The sequence below is a fragment of the Ambystoma mexicanum genome, chromosome 8 (genome assembly GCF_040938575.1).
Source record: "Ambystoma mexicanum isolate Mex_15411 chromosome 8, UKY_AmexF1_1, whole genome shotgun sequence".
Lineage (NCBI taxonomy): Eukaryota > Metazoa > Chordata > Amphibia > Caudata > Ambystomatidae > Ambystoma > Ambystoma mexicanum.
The window spans coordinates 1088597544-1088614797 of record NC_090929.1 but is presented as its reverse complement, the minus strand read 5'-3'; the positions used below and the strand labels follow the sequence as shown (position 1 = coordinate 1088614797).

The window sequence follows — 17254 nt, the reverse complement described above, 5'->3', positions numbered from 1 at the left end:
GATATTTGGAAACATTTGTACAGGTTTTAATTCTTGCCCAACACTAGACTTTTGCTAATTTTAACAATTAATAGGTTAATAAATGTGCCTTTTTAAAAATTGAAGGGGTTGTTTTTAAGGTTTGAATATATTGCAGCACATAATCAAAGCACTCGATTGCAACACATTCCATGTATTGTATACAAAAATGCGTTAGGCATAGATTTGTGTTATAGTATGCCGCTAATTGCAAAAATACCTTCTCCGTTTGCGCCCAGTAAATGCCTTTGACCAATACATGAGAGAAATCATAGAGAAATTCATGTTTTGTTATAATTTTATCTATTCCATGTCTCTTTTAAGAATATACCAATGCTAGGATGTAGGTGGCTTGTCCTTTGACACCAACTCATCAAAGGATGATGCAAACAATACGTTTGTTCATGCTCTACTGCGTTATTACTTTCACTAATCAGTGGTAAATCATACTACGAAGCCAGCTCACAATATTGCCGATGTTCGTCCCAAATAGTTTGGCCCTGTCGTCAACACGTCCCCTTGTGAAATCAGCGGTTGACCCCGCCCAGTGCGCGATAGCTTCCCTTGTAGTAGCCTTGGCCGGGGCCCTCTCCAAAGCCTTAAGTGCTGCAAGCGCAGCCCGTGCCTTGGCCGTTTTTTTGTACGTGCCGGCACCCTGGAACTTTTGCCCGTCAACTTCCACCTCCATCACAAAGTGACTGCTGCCATTGCTGTGCCTCTCCGAGATGAGTCTATACTTCAGACCACGCCTCTTGTCGTTGAGTTTCGTCACTGGGCTCTTGGCAAGACTGGTGACCTTCGCATTCACTGTGGCAGACCCTTCTAAAGCGGGCGAGGCTGCAGAGCCAGAGGTGTCTTCATTCTCTACTTCAGGAGCCAGGGCTTGCAAAACATTTAGCGCTAAGTTGTATTTGGCGGCTTTTTTGGAAGACCCAGTACCTTGAAATGCATTCCCATCAACCTCCACTGCAAATCTAAAAACGGGTTCGTGGTCCGGGCCCGCCCTGGTAAGCTCTCGGTAGTGGAGGCCTGGCTTTAGCAGGTTCAGTCTCATGAGATCATTCGTTCCTTTCGGATTGGTATGTTTGTGAATTTTCTTTTTCTTCTTCACATGCGCCTGCTCTGTTACTTCTTTTGGGCGCTTAAGTGTACCAAGAGTGAAGGTGACGCTTGGAGGAATCTGTGTGGTGTAATTAAAACCTTGACGGGTGCAAGTTGTTTTAGAAGGAAGTTTCTCGAAGGTCAGTCTGTTTGTTCCTAAAATGCAGTTAATTTGGCCAAACGCTAGAAGACGCAGAGCATGCTGGGCGCTCATAGTTATGTCTTCCCTTTGTCCCATGTCAAGATGACCAATGGCGTCAGTTACCTTTTCCTCGCAGGGATCATGGAGCCCAGGACCTCCAGGCATGAGGAATCCCGATGCAAGGCATTCAATCACTCTTCTCAGGGCCTCACCTGCCCCCATCGGTTTTTTGACTGTTCTTATCAACTTCTCAGACAGAAGCTCAAAGGGCCACCCTCTCAGAGGTGCCCAAGCTGGAATACGGGAACAGAGGTGCCTGAGTATAGAAATTACTATAACCCATGATTTTAGTGCACCTGCTCTTTCCTGGAACCATCTGGCACGCCGGATAGCCCTCAAGGCAGCACTGCATTTCTGTCTGAGCAGACTATCATGGGGGTCGCTGGATGACCGCATTATGCTGCCTGTGTCTTCCTCTGTATCTTTTTCAGCCAATGGTGAAGCCATTCTGATGGTCACTGTAAAAGGGGGTTGCATTGTGTTTTTGACTACAATAGCTGCTTCCGAGAGACACGCCATAATTGTGTATCTCTCTTCACTCAAGACATAAAACTGCCCTCTAAGATAGGCAGTTACCTTCTTCAGGAGCCGAACAGTAGGCATATCCCTGCATAGGAGAACCAGTTCAAGATCAATGTCACATTTTTGCAAAAGCCCCTTTGCAACAAGACCCACACGCATGACTCCCAAGAGGGATCTAGTACTTTTTCGTGGTACTTCTGTTTCTCCTTGATGGGCTGTGGACCGATTACCAGGTGCCTGTCTCTCTCCATGGGTGCTAGTCTCATTCAATATTATCTCTGCCTCCTGCCTAAGGACGTACCTTAAATGGGTTTGTGCTTCCGCACTACCCTCACTGTCTGCATCATCTGCTGTGTCTGCACCATCATCCCTTTCTATGCCATGGTCTCTTTCCACAATGCCAGCGTCCTGGCCAACACCAACCTCCATTCTAGTGTTATTCTCCACTTCTGCATCATCTTCAACATTGTCCTCATCTGTATCACCTGCTTCTTCGGTATCCTCTTCTTCTGTGTCATATTCCATTTCTGCATCATCTCCTAACTCTGCCTCGTCTTCTACTTCGGTACCCTCTTCTGCATTTGTGCCATCTCCTTCCTCTTCATCACTTTCTACGCCATTCTCTCTATCTACAACTTCCCCCACCACTGCATCGAACTCCCCCGCTGCTTCCTCTTCTTCGTCTGCCCTCGGCTCTCCCGCTTCGTCATTAATTTGCTCTGAGTCATCCTCCCTAGGTGTACCACCATCTTGGACTGTTTCTTGAAGAACAGCCAGCTCTGACTGCTCCATGTCAGACACACCTTGGAGAGCTTCTTCTGTGAGTAAAAGCATATCTTGAATAACCTGCAGTTGCTCCTTGGTCGGGTACAAGACAGAGTACATGCCCATGATCTGGCAGCTGTCGTTTTTGAAAAGATGCATTGTTTCTAGCAACCCAAAGGGGCGATTCCTAGCCTTCGCAGGGTATGATGCGGTGTCCGTTGTTTCCCAAGCTATGGCCCAGACAAACTTTTTTACCCATGTCTAAATAAAACACTCTGATGTGTTGAGAAGGCCAATGATCCAGATCCTGAAGGCTGGGTACAATCTGTGTGGTCCAGTCCTCTTATAAAATAACCCCTAGGAAATAACATGGCAGCTTAGTAGCAGCTAGCTGGATCACAGAGCCACCTTTGTGACATCACCAACACTCATGCAGGTGGGACGAGATTAAATGGCCTGCCCAATGCTGTTCTTGTTTGTATCAAGCTATGTATGTGCAACGCTATGGAAGGCGTCGCTTAGCTTTTGCCAAATATTTTGGCTAGGTGGACCACTTTTTTTTTTTCTTAATTTCACTCCATGTTACTTCTTTTCCAATTTGGTACTTAATACATTTTAAATGTAACTCCTGAGATATCATTGCCGTTCTCGTTTTGTTTGCAGTTCTTGCAGGATTTTAAACAGACCAAACTTTTCCATTGTTGCGCTCGCAACCTGAGACCTTTGGGGCATGGATGAGTAGTCCTCTCTGTTATCTCCTTGAGTAGCGCAATCATACTTCACAACTCACTACATGCCGTTATGATCACATGTATCCAGCCCAGGCTTTGCATTCAACAGCAGTTTGCATGCTTGGCCATGTTATGTGTTTACCATTACAAATATGGGCCCACAAGTTCCAACATGTAAAGTGACTTTAAATAAAAAGCCAGGACTGGAGACAGGTGTTTGTGATGACTGGGGACCGTTGGAAACTGGATGCAGGGATCATCCCAGATTTGTCTATCATTGCATTTTACAGGGGTGCATCAATCAATAAGGGGCCGCGCTGCTCTCTGTGCCTATGCTATGCTCTAAGGGCCAGACTTACGTATATCCTCAAGCAGTGTCTTAGCTTTGGCAGAGAGCTGTCCATGGGTCTTCCCACACTCGGTGCCCGTCCATCATTCAATTTGCTGGTGCTTAGAACAAACAATAGCAAACATTTTCTGGTAAAAGTTATTTTGCAGTTTAGGTAAAACTTACTTTGCAGCTGGCATCAACCCCTCCTATTCCATACTGCACGTTTGTCTTTCACATGCGCAGTGCTTCTCCTGCTGGGCTTGAAATTGAGGGAGAGCTATTTAGCTCCTGCTTCTAGCCTAGGAGAGCCTGGTTAGCTTGAAAGCAACAGCTACCAGTAGATACTTTTGGCTCCCTAGGCAATTTGTGTCTTACAAACATGCACATTAACTTTAATATTTGAGAATGCTACTATAGAAGAATTATGACACATCTAGTACACATTTAAACACAATGAATCAAAAATGATATCCACATAGTTAAGATTCATTCGTGCTGCATACTCACTCCTGGTTCCCAGCGGTAGCTCCTGCCTCCTTGGTGATTTGGCGATGTCTGACACCCAGGAGCTGGTTTTAGCTCCGGCTCATCGAATGTCAATTTCGAACCCTGTCCTGGTGTACATCTGTGCAATACAGTTGAACTATGGTGGCGCCTTTGACTACAGAAATACTCTCGCTAAGTTAAACGCAACTTCTGGGATTTGTCCTCTCTTCTCTGTCTCAAGCCATGATTATTTAACACAGTAGCCAAAAGCACGCTTTTCTCTCTGTTTGAACACAGCTGTAAATAACAGCCGGCTATACGAGAAACACAAAGTTGGGGGGGTCTTTATAAGGCTTGGATGGGGGCAATTAAATTTGCATTTGCTGTGCTATGTGAAGAGTACCACTGAACATTGCTTTTCTTTGCACTGTTAGCACCTTGACTGCACCCCAAACCCCATAAGCAGTGAGAAGTTCAACAGTCATGCAATCCGGCCTTTGTACCATCCTCGGTTCAGGTCACTTTTTCCACCATTATTTCTTTCATTAACAATTGGACCCCTATATCCGCATTCTTTAGCTTGCACATTTTTAACCCGTTTCACCCTATTTAGAATTGCATCAGTTTCATCTACGTTTTTTTCTTAGTTGCATGCATGATCCAGGGATCGAAACTCAGATTGGATAAGCAGGAGCTAAAAGCAGCTCCTGGGTATCGAGCATTAACCAGTGACCAGGAGCTACCACTGTGGAACGACGAGCTAGTAGATAGTGTTACGCATATCTAATTTCCACATAAGATGCAAACATATCATTTTCTCCATTATTTAGGACCCCATATGCTTTAAATGTCAAATAGTTTTGTCCTAATGTCTATAGATTGTCCCAAACACACAGAGTAAAATTCACATAGGTATATCTGTTCTGTTTCAGTCGACCTGGGGAGCCAAAAATAGCTCCTAGTAGCTGTTGATGTCAAGCTAACCAGGCTCTTCTAGGCTGCAAGCAGCACCTAAATAGCTGCCAACTCCCTGAATTCTATCCCTGATGACCTCTACTAGAGCATATTATTATTGTTATTATTATTATTTAATTTGTATAAAGCGCCACATGCCCATGGGCCTCAGGGTGCACAAAAACAGAAAGACATGTACAAGGCAGTAAAGGGGGTCAGTGCCGAGAGAGGAGACTGCTGCCAAAAGTAGCTCTTCAGCATGGTTTTTGAACAGGTGTTGCTTAACAAGTTTTTTGAAGAGACTGATTGTGCCTGCTGGCCTTATACACCCAGGGAGAGCATTGCAAGCTAGAGGAGCCTGAACATCAACGATTGTGCCGCCAAACCTGACAAGCATGTACCTTGGTTAGGCCGGTTTCTTCACCTTCGTCTGATCCTTAGGGTATTTTGGGGCTGTATATAAGACAGTGCCAGGATATTGTGGGTCATCCAATGTCTTATTGGAAGCCAGTGCAGTTCCCTTCTGGCGTCAGATGCATGGTTCCATCTTGATAGACCGTGAATGGCGCGAACTGCGCCATTTTGAGAGACCCGAAGAGAGTGCAAATTGGCTTGAAAGGTACCAGCCAGCAGACTGTTGAAATAGTCCAAGCTCCAGTTCACTAAGGCGGTGGCTAGCTGAGAACAGCTGCTGGCTGAGACGAAAGGTCATATCTGGTTAATACGCTTTGTTGTGTAGCCACAAGAAGAGCAGGTGTGTGAGAATTGGGTTTTCATAGTAAGTTCAGCCTCTATGAATGCACCAAGTGTCTTCACACTCTTGGCTACACTGATGGTGATGCCAGCAATGCTGAAGCTACCATATGCTGGATTATGTTTCTTCAGCCACGGACCTGAAGCCATGATCAAGAGCTCTGTTTTGTCTCTGAGGGCTAGTGGGTTATCAGCCATACACTTCTGAACTGCATCATACACTTTGTTGATGGTGCCTGAATCCTGTACATAATCACCAGTAAGCTCGAGGACGACCTGGGTGTCGTTGGCATAGTTGCTATAATGCACGCGTGATGTATATATTGAAGAGTGTTGGAGAAATACACGAGCCCTGTGGGACACCGCAATTCTGGGCAGTAGGTGTGGAACTTGCATCACCGACTGCCACTCTAACAGTGCGTGGCCCAGGAAAGGATGTAATCCATCGAGCCGCCACATCTGAGCAGTCTAGCCTGGTCCCTTAGTCTGCTCACCAAAAAGGAGTGCTTGACCAGATCAAAGGCCGCAGAGAGATCTAACAGCATCAGCAGGGCAGGATGTCCCCTGTCCACTATGCTGGCCAAGGTGGATTTAAGATTCAGCGTAGCGGTTTCTGTCCCATGCTTAGCTCTGAAACCTGACTGGCGTGCCCCCAGGATGCCATGTTCTTCAATAAAGCCCTGAAGTTGTAGGTAAGCTACTATATCCATGATATTGAGGAAAAAGGGCAAGTTTGTGATGGGCCGGTAGTATTTAGCCACTGCTGGGTTCAAGTTACTTTTCCTGAGAAATTGTGTAATCCAGGCCTCTTTAAGGGATAGTGGAACCAGGCCTTCACTAAAGGAAAGTGTAATTAGTCTGGCTATCCAAGGGACAAGTGACTCGAGTGAACCTTTGAGAATATTGGCAGGACAGCTGTCTCCCAGACAAGATGTTGGTTTCTTAGCAAGTATAATCTTATAGGTTTCGGCCACAGAACAGTGTGTAAAGTTGAAGATTGCTTTATTAGTATAGGTGCGTTGTCATCGAGAGAGGGAGATGGAGTCACTCTGTGCCCGGTGGTACACCCTTGTAGGTCCCTGATGGTCGGTATATTGGCACGGCTTGTGGACCTTTGCAGATGACTGGGATCGTTTCTCGATTTTGTGCTGTGGCAACCTTGTGACTTTTAGAGTATTTTTCTAGATGCTGACCATTGAGCACTTTGAGAATTAAGAAATAGGAGACTGGCTGGATACAATGTACTGGAAGGGCGACTGCGAGCCTTAACATTTATATATTTACATTCTCTGGCCATTGATGTGTGCAAGATTCTCGGAGTCGAATTGGTCCCTGATGTTTTATGGAATTACCTATTTTCGAGGTCCCAATTGAATTGACGAAGACTATCATAACTGATGTGTGATACGGGAATAAACTTACATGCATTGTAGATTGTTAGCCTGGAATTACGCTTGAAGTTCGTTGCATCGAAGCTACATATTTCTGCAATCTCAGACCTGAGCGCTCTCTTCTATTGGAGCTTGTGGAATTGGGGTGTTGAGTGTACTATTGTCCACCTCCACGTTACATTTGACTTCTGTTATCGCTAAGGAAGGTCCTCCATTCACAGGACTATGGTCTGAAACATGTAGGGTTAGGTTGATGCGATCAGGTCATTATATAGATATATGTTTTATGTGTTGAGGTTAGTAAGTGTGGTCAAAAGGGCCATTTATATTTGAGAATTGTTTTTAGGTGCAATTAGCTTGTACCTTGTATAAATGTGTTTGGGGCTATGTGTCATGTGTATGTCATTGTGATTTGGTTCAAGCCGAAATGTTGGTATATGTTTTTTAATTGCTATTGATCATGAAATAATAAAAATAAAAAAGTATACTTTTTTGTACTTAGATTTGGTGTACTGCATCTCCAGTCCTCTCCTTCCTGTGAAAAGAATGTGTGCTTAACCCCACCTGGGTTTTTGTTCTACCTTTTTGTGTATGATGTGGTCTGTATATGGGAAAGAATTTTAGAAGAGAATTAATTGTGAATGGCCTGGCACCATGCTGAATCTTTAGTATGATCATGCAAGGCATACAATAAGCATTCTTGCATAGCAATTTGCTATGCTATTCTGTAGGTTTGCTAATTAAATTGACATTTGTGTAGCAGAGCTAGCTATTTAAATTACCCTATTCATTGAAAGCACAGCTCACCCTGCATTCCTCTCGACCTCAGGGCTCTCTCCACCCTCTTGTTTTCCTGTTCACTGCATTTTCAAAGGGGCTAATGGAGAGAGTGTGCAGCAGTAATCATTTGCTCTTAAAAGTGCCAAAGACTTGTGTGGGAGTGCTAGGCATGAAAAGCTATCTCCTTTTCAAATAATTGCAAACCAGTGTCCATTCATGCAGCAAACCCTTACATTTTACAGACTCATTACAGACTCATGTCACTGATGTCTTACTTCAGTGGTCCACATAAATGTTGCTCATTTTATGTCTTCAGTACAAATAGCTTCCGGTGACATCAGAAATATTAGTACAACATTGGTAATCAAAAAGGTTTGTTTGCTAAACAAAAATATTTTAATTTGCAGACTCTGCTAATCAATTTTTGAAAACAAATTTATACCATATCATGGTTAATGGCTGGGTTATCCTCAAATTCAGTGAGGATTTTAAAAAGTTTGATTGAACTTGAACGAGCATTCACAATTCTGGTTTTAAGGTAGGCTGATTTAGCTTCAGTAATGGCTGTTTTAAATTCTTTCAGTGCCAGTTTATAGACGCTGAGAGATTTGGGCCATTCCATTTTGAGAGATCTTTTGGTATGTCTAAGTAAGATGATGTCATTATTGTACATGTGTTCTTATGGGTCTCTGTTTTAATCTTTTCAACTTTCACACAAGCAAGAGTTTTTTATAACAGAGCTAATAGTGGCTGTGAGATGTGTCACCAGGTTGGATGAATTGGTAAGACTGTCCATAGACTGTAGCCTGGACGACAGCAATTCAGATAGTTTAGCAGGTGTAACATTTTTACAGTTCCTAGTTTTCTTTTCGATTCTGGGCAAAGAATCAATTCTGGGGGGTGATGCCGGTAACTGAGCATGTACATTCACTAAATAGTGATCGGACCATGGGCCTGGGTTGACTTAAATAACAGAGAGGTACATGAAGTGTGTTATGACCCAATCCATTGTGTGTCTCTGGATGTGCGTGAGACCTTTGACTTATTGTGAATATCCAATGATTTGCAGGGCCTTAATTAAGGAAGAACCTTGCCTATCGAGTGGGCCTTCATCCCATAGGTCCAGATCTCTGAGAATGATCAGAGGAGTCTTGGCATTGATACTATGATTAAGAAGTTTGAGAAATTGCTCCTCGAACTGAGGAATATCCCTTGGCGCTCTGTAGATGACCAAGACACTCAGGGAAACTTTAGCATTGATTTAAATTTTTACGAACAGGGTTTCTCAGCCCTCGGAGCTAGGATGAGTGACCTGATGGCAGTCAAGCTGTTTTTTAAACATGAGGGCCACTCCACTCTTTTGGCCTGCACGGTCTGCACGAAGGATCAGAATCAGGTAGAAGGGATAATGTGTCAATAATGGCTATAAACCCATTGAGCCAGGTTTCAGTGATTGCCAGCACAACTGGGGCAAACTCAGACAGATGGTCTTCTCCACCCCATGTTTCAAAACAGAACAGGTGTTCAGGAGGGAAAAGGACAGCAAGACCCCTGATGAGGATGTATGTAATACCGCCATATGTGTACTGGCAGGAAGGGTCAAGGCTTTGTTTGAAGTTGTCTGAAAGACATCCATAACAGCCCAATGGCCACCTTTGTGTGATGTGGCTTCCCTTAGTATTGATAAAATTAATTTTTTGTATTGTGTGACACCTGCTCTGTCGCTTCTCATCCGTATTAAATCCTCAATGGGTCTCTGGCATATACTGCTCTTTATTAAGCATGATAGAAGCCTTCCCAGATTCTGCGCTGTTCCATGTTCAGGTATCATAACATTCTGGCTAAAAAGGTAATTTCCTTGCAGGCCACGTTGTTGCATATATCAGCTTCTCTTGAAATTCTTGGCAATTGTCTCTTGTCTTTCGGAATCTCATATTTTTCTCCTCCTTCACATTCCTAGTTTCTTTGTGGTTAGCCTGTAGACTATTTCCTTCTTTAAAAAAAGAGAGAGTGCCATTGTAGGCCCTGAAACCGGGACTGGCATTCCACTCTAGGAATTATTAAATGTAATCCACAAAATAGGTGGAAAAGATAGATGTGAAAGTGTGTCTTCCCTAAAGGTGAACCAACATAAAAACCTTGTTAAAGGGACGTTATGGTTACAAGTAAAATAAAAAAATAAAAAGAAATTCACCAGTTATGGTAAGCTATGCAACCATAATTTGCTCCACCACCATGCACTGCTAATACTAACACCCTGGACATCATAGATGACATCATAAATGGCATCATTGATGACATCGCTGAGGACATCACATATCTGGGCCAGTTGTTTTTGTTCAGTGACAGTGAGAATTGTAACATTTTGAAGTTGCTGTATATCTAGACATTTACCTAGTCATGTTCTTACGGTACTATGCACTAATTACTCACTAGGTTTTTGCGCTTATCTTGCAGTATATTTATAAACAAGAAATGTCACAGTAAATCATACGTGTCGGTTGACCAAGCGCAACCAATACATTACCGAATATAAGATTTACTGTGACATTACTTGTTTATCAATATACTGGAAGGTAAGCGCACAAACCTAGTGACCAATTAGTTCATATTTTCAAATTGTTGAGGCAAGGGGGAGGGTCTCTGCTCCATAAACGTTTTGCAGCTAACAAACTTTAATAATAACAAAGGGTATCACATACTATTTACCCGAGCACGCAGCTAATCAGCCAACCCTCAATTTGTCTACACGTTCTTAAGGTACTTTCCTTAGGGTTTGGCCTAAGCTAATGGTGCACATGCATGGAACAGTAATCAGTCCCCAAACACATAATTCATTTTTATACATGATGATGACCTCTAATCTTATTGTCATTTTTGGGTGCTGGTGTGTTTTTCCTCCTAACTACAGTTTTCCTGGATGTGCCTCAGATTTGTATGCATTGGTGCTCTTCTTATGTATATTTTGTACTAACACATGTGTAGTAATTCTTGTATTGTTTGCTGTTAATTCCAGGTTTATCATTAGTCAAGATTCTGATAGGCTTCAATTTATGATTGCACTGGCCAATATTTCCAGATTAAAAATACTGTACTTCAAAGGTCCATGGTTTAGACATTGCCTATGTGCATGTATTATATTGCTGTATTAACAGCACTTCAGTATATCATTTCATTTTGAATAAGTACATTTTTTGATACATGGAGTAGTTCATGAGAGGTCTCCCGATCACCCTTCATATGTTGCTAGCAAAATTTTAAACAGAACCCGTTGTAGGGACTTTTCATTACAATTGACATGATATGTGATGTCATCAGTTATGTCATAAATAATGCCATTTGTGATGTCATCTTTGATGTCCTGGGTGTTAGTTTTAGCAGTGCATGGTGGTGGCATGAATTATGGTTCCATAACTTACCATAACTGCCGGATTTTGTGGATTTTTCGATTTTACTTGAAACCATAAGGTCCCTTTAACAAAGATTTTTCTCTGAATTTCATCGGTTTTTATTAGTGCAATGTAACCAAAATGTCCCTTTAACAATGTTTTTTCACTGAATTTCAATGGTTTTTGTAAGTCAAAATGTTTCAAAATGCTACATCACTGTATGGAAGTTGTTAATAATTCCAGAATATATATGAAAGTACAATAAACATGCTTTACATGAAAATATTATTCCACCCACCATCCCGCAGTTTCAAAGTCTGTGGACTAGACCTTGTGTCCGCTTCGCAGACTTATTTAAATTACATTTTCATCCACTCTAGGGACTTTCAAGTGAAAACTGTGCCATTCCTCCGCTCCCAGTACCATTCTAACTTTGTTTCTAAACTTTTTACAACTTTTCCAGGCCTTAATTGCGACTCGATGTTTGTGAGCATTGCAGTCCATGGAGAGTTCCTACAAGGGGACCCACCCATTTCTTTTAGTCACTCACTATCTGACAGAGCTTGACATAGCCCCTTGTTGCAGTGGGAGCTTAGACCTGCATATTTGTGGAAAAACGTTATCTGCTATGGGCATCTGTTATGTTTGTGCTTTCCCTCCTGCTTGATAGATCTGTGTGTATGAGCCCCTGACAGAATGTTGGTGTGGAATGTTATGGATGAACTGTGTCTGGGTGTTCCACAAAGTCAGTTGGGGCCTGAGCTTAGATGATGAGGGGGCCGGTGGATGTCTCTCCCTCCTTGTATACTTAATCTATTTACCTCATGTATACTTACATCCTGTGTCAACCTAATAAAGTCCTGATATACCTACGTGCAGTCTGACACACTCATTGACCCAAGACAATAACTTAACATGGGCGACGAGGATTGTTGGAGAACTTTGAGGTCGTGTGTTGAAGGAACAGGAGAAAAGAAAGAGGGAGCAAAGAAAAGGTGCACCAGGAAAGAAGAAAAGGAAGCTGAGTGCCAGAGAAGACATCCACCGGTCACCCCAAGCTGTCCCGTGGCCATAAGGTGAGCGCGCCCCATATGCCAGAGCCGGCAACAGTCTGCACCAAATGGTACCCCTGGGGGGCTGGCCTGCACCTTAAGGGACAGTGAACTGGAGCGGACCCATACGGTTGCAATTTTAGCCCCGTTGGAAGGCGTAATGGCGTGGATGCTTTCCCCCGAGACAACACTCAGATGTTACCTTTTCCCCCTTTGTCACCCCTGCAATCTCTGAATAACCAACTGCCTAATGTCATCTGACATTGGATGGCTCTACATTGCCTCACGCTCAACCTTTCAAAGATGGAAGAACTCCTTCTCCCACCCTCTAATGTCAACCTCACTCGCCCCTCTCCTATCTCCCCCGCCTCGGACCTCCATAGCCTCCTATGGGTTACAACCTTTGGAGTCTCTTTGGCAGCCTCCTGAAACTCTTCCACTTCATCATGGCCACTGTCACTGCAGCCAGAGCCAACTTCTTGAACATTCGAAAAATCTACTCGCACACCATTCAATTGAAACCCTTATCTCTACTCTCATGCTCAGAAAAATGTGATTAATGCACTAGCCTGGCCCAACCCCTGGTATACCCCTCTATATGTTTGATCCCATTCAGCAAGTCCTCAGTTTCACACGTGCACCCTTTTCAATATACCCTGATCCTCTGCCACCTTTCCCCACCCCCGTTACAATGCTGGATGGCTTTCCACACAAATAAAATGTATCCCTCTTTATTACTATGATAATTGTTCTTTTATAACGTGCTTAATAACGGAGACCAGTTTCTAAGTCTTTAAATTCCTGCTACTCATCTACAATGCCATCCATGGTCTTGCCCCCAAATGCCTCAGTGAATACATATCACTGCACTCTCCATATCAAACTCTTCGCTCCTCATCCCTTAAGAACCTCAGTCCTCTGCCTTCCCTTGTGCCTCCTCCCACTTTCGCTCCTTTTCCCTGCTACCCCATTCCACTGGAATGCTGTCCCCGCAGCCACCAAAACCATATTTTCAGTAGATCTCTTCCAAACAAGGTACAGGCCCCTATCGGCTAGTGATGTAAGGTACCTCTCAAACCACATTTAACTATGTTTTGTACATACAAAGAATATGCAAAGTTTTCTCGTAAAAGGGATGGTTGTTGTTCTTATCTAGAAATATTTCCCTGTAATACCGCACGCATGTATTTTATGCGATTCAAAAGGAATCAATTGCACACGCTAGAAAGAACAAAGATATTGGGGGTATCCAAGTATTGACTGTCAGACTACGAAATGTCGGTTCCCAAATTGTTTTGAACCTAATGAAACTCTAAAGCATCTCATAATGGAATGTCCTTATTTTAGAGATACTAGAACCACCTTGTTGATGCGATTTGTGAATATTGACTATATCGATTGTATGGAATCACTATGGAATCGGATGATGCAAGGGCAAGGGAGAGCACTAATCTTTGCCTTAGTGGCCTTTTTAAAGTTTATTGAAAAGGAAATATCCCTATTGTAGCTCCTTCTTTTTTATGTTATCACTTGTATAGGGGGAGCTCACTGATACGTTCTAGGATCTGTTAGTTTCCTTTTGAAATGTTTAGTTAGGAATTAATGTAATTTTATGTTTTAATGTGTTATTGGAAAGATTGTGCATTTTGTTTTGAGAAATTTAGACGTTTTGCTTATTTATTTGAAATGGATTATTTTGTAAAGGTTTGTAATAACCCAAAACAAATTAAAAAAATAAAGAAAGGGAACCCTTATTGTATTAGGACTTGGGGCAGGAAGTACTTATATAACAAGAATTGTCCTAATAATACAAATCGAAATCCACCTATTTTTGTGTTACTGTTTGCACCATGTATAGCAATTAATGCCCACTTTTTTTATTTTAGTCAAATAGACTTTGCAAACGTCTAGTGGTAATTATACTTTTTTTAACACTCCTTTAGAGGGTTAAAACATCACCTGTTTTTTTCTTTTTTATTCACAATGATTTTTCAGTAGATTCTATTGTCATCATGACATACAATTATTTTCTCGTCATGTTCATTTTTTCAATAGATTCTATGGCACCTTCGTGTTGTACGGCTTACTCAATTTACAAAAATATATATACAAATATACAGGGAGAGGATATAAAGCATCCAACATTAAGTGCAAGTCAGGCGCATTCATTTGTTCAAGTCACATAGACACAACAAAGGAAAGGAGACAGGTACATGGATTCTGTACGGGATCGGTAGGTGAACCCCTACACAAGTTAGATGAACCAATACCTCTTGTATTCTTGACTTTTTACAAATGACTTATATACATAATACGCAAAGCATTACCAATGTCCAGATATTCACATATATGCAGTGTGCTCTTGGTTTCTATTAGAACCTATTCCAACCAAGTGTATGTGCAACCCATGTGTTTATATTGAGTATAATGAGTATGGTTTGCTAGGGATTAATAGGGATTACTAATTCATCCCAGGGATTCCTAGATTGTTCCTATAAAGCAAACACGTTGTCCTGTCCTGCTCTTGACACTTAGTTATTAGAACAGTCAGTTAACCAATCCTTAGTCAAAGTGTCCTGCCCATCATCTTTAGTTACTGAACCAATCCTTAGTCGACGTCACTACTGGTTAGCCGCTTGCAGTGTCCCTGATGCCTTTAGATGTTTCAGCAGGATATATTGAGTAGGTCTGCCTTCTTCTGGACCAGGATTGGGGCACCCCTAGGGTGGGACACCAGATACTTCATTAGTGAGTGGCTGGATGCTGATAGCGTGAGTTAAAACATAAGACTATTAGAACAGGGCCACTAAGTGGCCTCAAAAAGATCACTGACCTTGTAAATGCTCACCCATCCACAGGGGGTGAGATGGGGGAAGTACACTCAAGTGTAGGTTCTAGAATATAGGACTGAGCGTGGTTTAGTGCTTCTATCCATGAGGAGCAACATGGTGTGTAGCTAGCCTCTCAAACCACCCCACTCTCCTACCCTAACCATGCCCAACCCATCTGTGACAAACTGACTTCTGCTCTGCAGGAGTAAGAGGATGAGTAAAGCTAAAAGCTCCCACTCAGCCCTCACACCGCTACAAAACAAGAGCCAACACAATCATAAAGGTAAAATAGGCAGAGCTAAAGGATATACCTCCTTTGTCTTTTATGGTAACGTGAGTCAAGTGAAGGCTATGTTCTCAAGAAGGGTATGAATGTGGTTCAGTAGCAACCCCAAAAGCGAAGTATAATAGTCCAAAATAAAGGAATGTCCATTCAAGGTTGTACTGTCCAGAAAAAGGAACTCCCCATTCCCATTCGAGTCCCATTGGACTCAATGGGAATGGGGAAGACGGTAGCAACGGCACCACCCATGATGGTGCCAGTGCTACCGCCAAAGTCTGCGGGCAGGTGCCGTTCCGCCTGCCAGGTCGGACCTGGCAAGCGGGACGGCACCCGCCCACAGAACTCAAGAGTGTGCCAGTCCTGGGCCAGAGATATGTTTTAAAAAACTTTCTACCGGTTTACGCATGGTTTGAAATCATGTTTTACCAGTCTTGGATATTGCAACATTACTCCTGAACGTCCTATAAAGGACACATCCTATTTTTAGTAGGAATACATCTCGGGCCCTGATTTGTCCAAAACCCTTCAGAAAATGTAAGATCCATTAACTACTGTTATTGAAAGTACAGCACAAATCCACAGCAGCGAAAGCATTGAATAGTCTTTTACACTTAAGTGTAACATTTCTTTTTTTAGTTTTGTGTTTATTGATTTTAAAAGCATTAAGAGAAACTTGCAGTGACACACTACGGACAAGAGATAAATAGCCATCAAGGAAGGGAGCACATTAAAAATATCAAATTTCACAATTGCCCCGCCGCCAGTGCCAAGGTCTTGCCCAGTGTGCCCCTCAGTGATGTGCCCTAACCAAATGCACCTCTTACTCACCAGTTTTGCCCCATTTTCTCCCAATGTACCCAGTTTTGCCCTAATGTGTCGCTCAGCGCTACCCTGCCCCAGTGTACCCTCCAATACCCATTTCTGACCTATTTTGTTCTGCACTCAACAATTCTATCCCATTTTGACCCCTAGTGTCATGATTTGTCCCTATAACCCCTCCCCCACCAGTGCCACGTTCTGCCCAAATTACACATCAGTGCAGAGTTATGCCCCCATGTTCCCCCCAGTGCCACATTCTGCCTCATTTCCCTTCTCCCTGCCCAGTTGTGCCCAATTTTACCCTCAGTGCCACTTTGCTCACCAGCATCACTCTCACTGCCTTAACATTATTTCTCCCCTACCATAGCCTACTCACCAAAACCCCTATATGCACCCTAGCCCCCCACTTTACACTCATATATGATCATAAACATTACACAGAAATACATCTTTAAAAAAATACCCTCCTGCCATGTTCCTTGGCTCTGCTCCTCTGGGCTCATGCAGTTCCGTTCAAGGTTCGAAATGGGGATCAGGAAACGGGGAGAGAAGTTAATTTACTGATTTTAACACTGAGCACCACCCCCATAATCCCATAGGTCACAGCAGCTCGAATTTGGAGCCCCACATGCTCACTTTTGTGCATGCTGGTACTCCAAACCTGACACGTGTGTGCCCACATATGAGCCGGAGCTCTGAACCAGGGCCTAGAGCCAGCAGGGATACAGTATCTGCAGACCCACATCTAGGGCAGCCCCCCATCTCTCATAGAGATCTGTGGGGAAATACATACCTGAAGAAACCAGGTGGCGTGTCATGCAGAGCCGTCTGCGTCAGGTTTGACCT

At 43.1% G+C, this 17254-nt stretch overlaps 1 pseudogene; it reads right to left on the bottom strand.

The window, feature by feature from the left end:
* Positions 1-298: 298 nt before the first annotated feature.
* On the bottom strand, positions 299-2940 carry LOC138473741 (interleukin enhancer-binding factor 3 pseudogene; annotated as a pseudogene).
* Positions 2941-17254: the final 14314 nt, after the last annotated feature.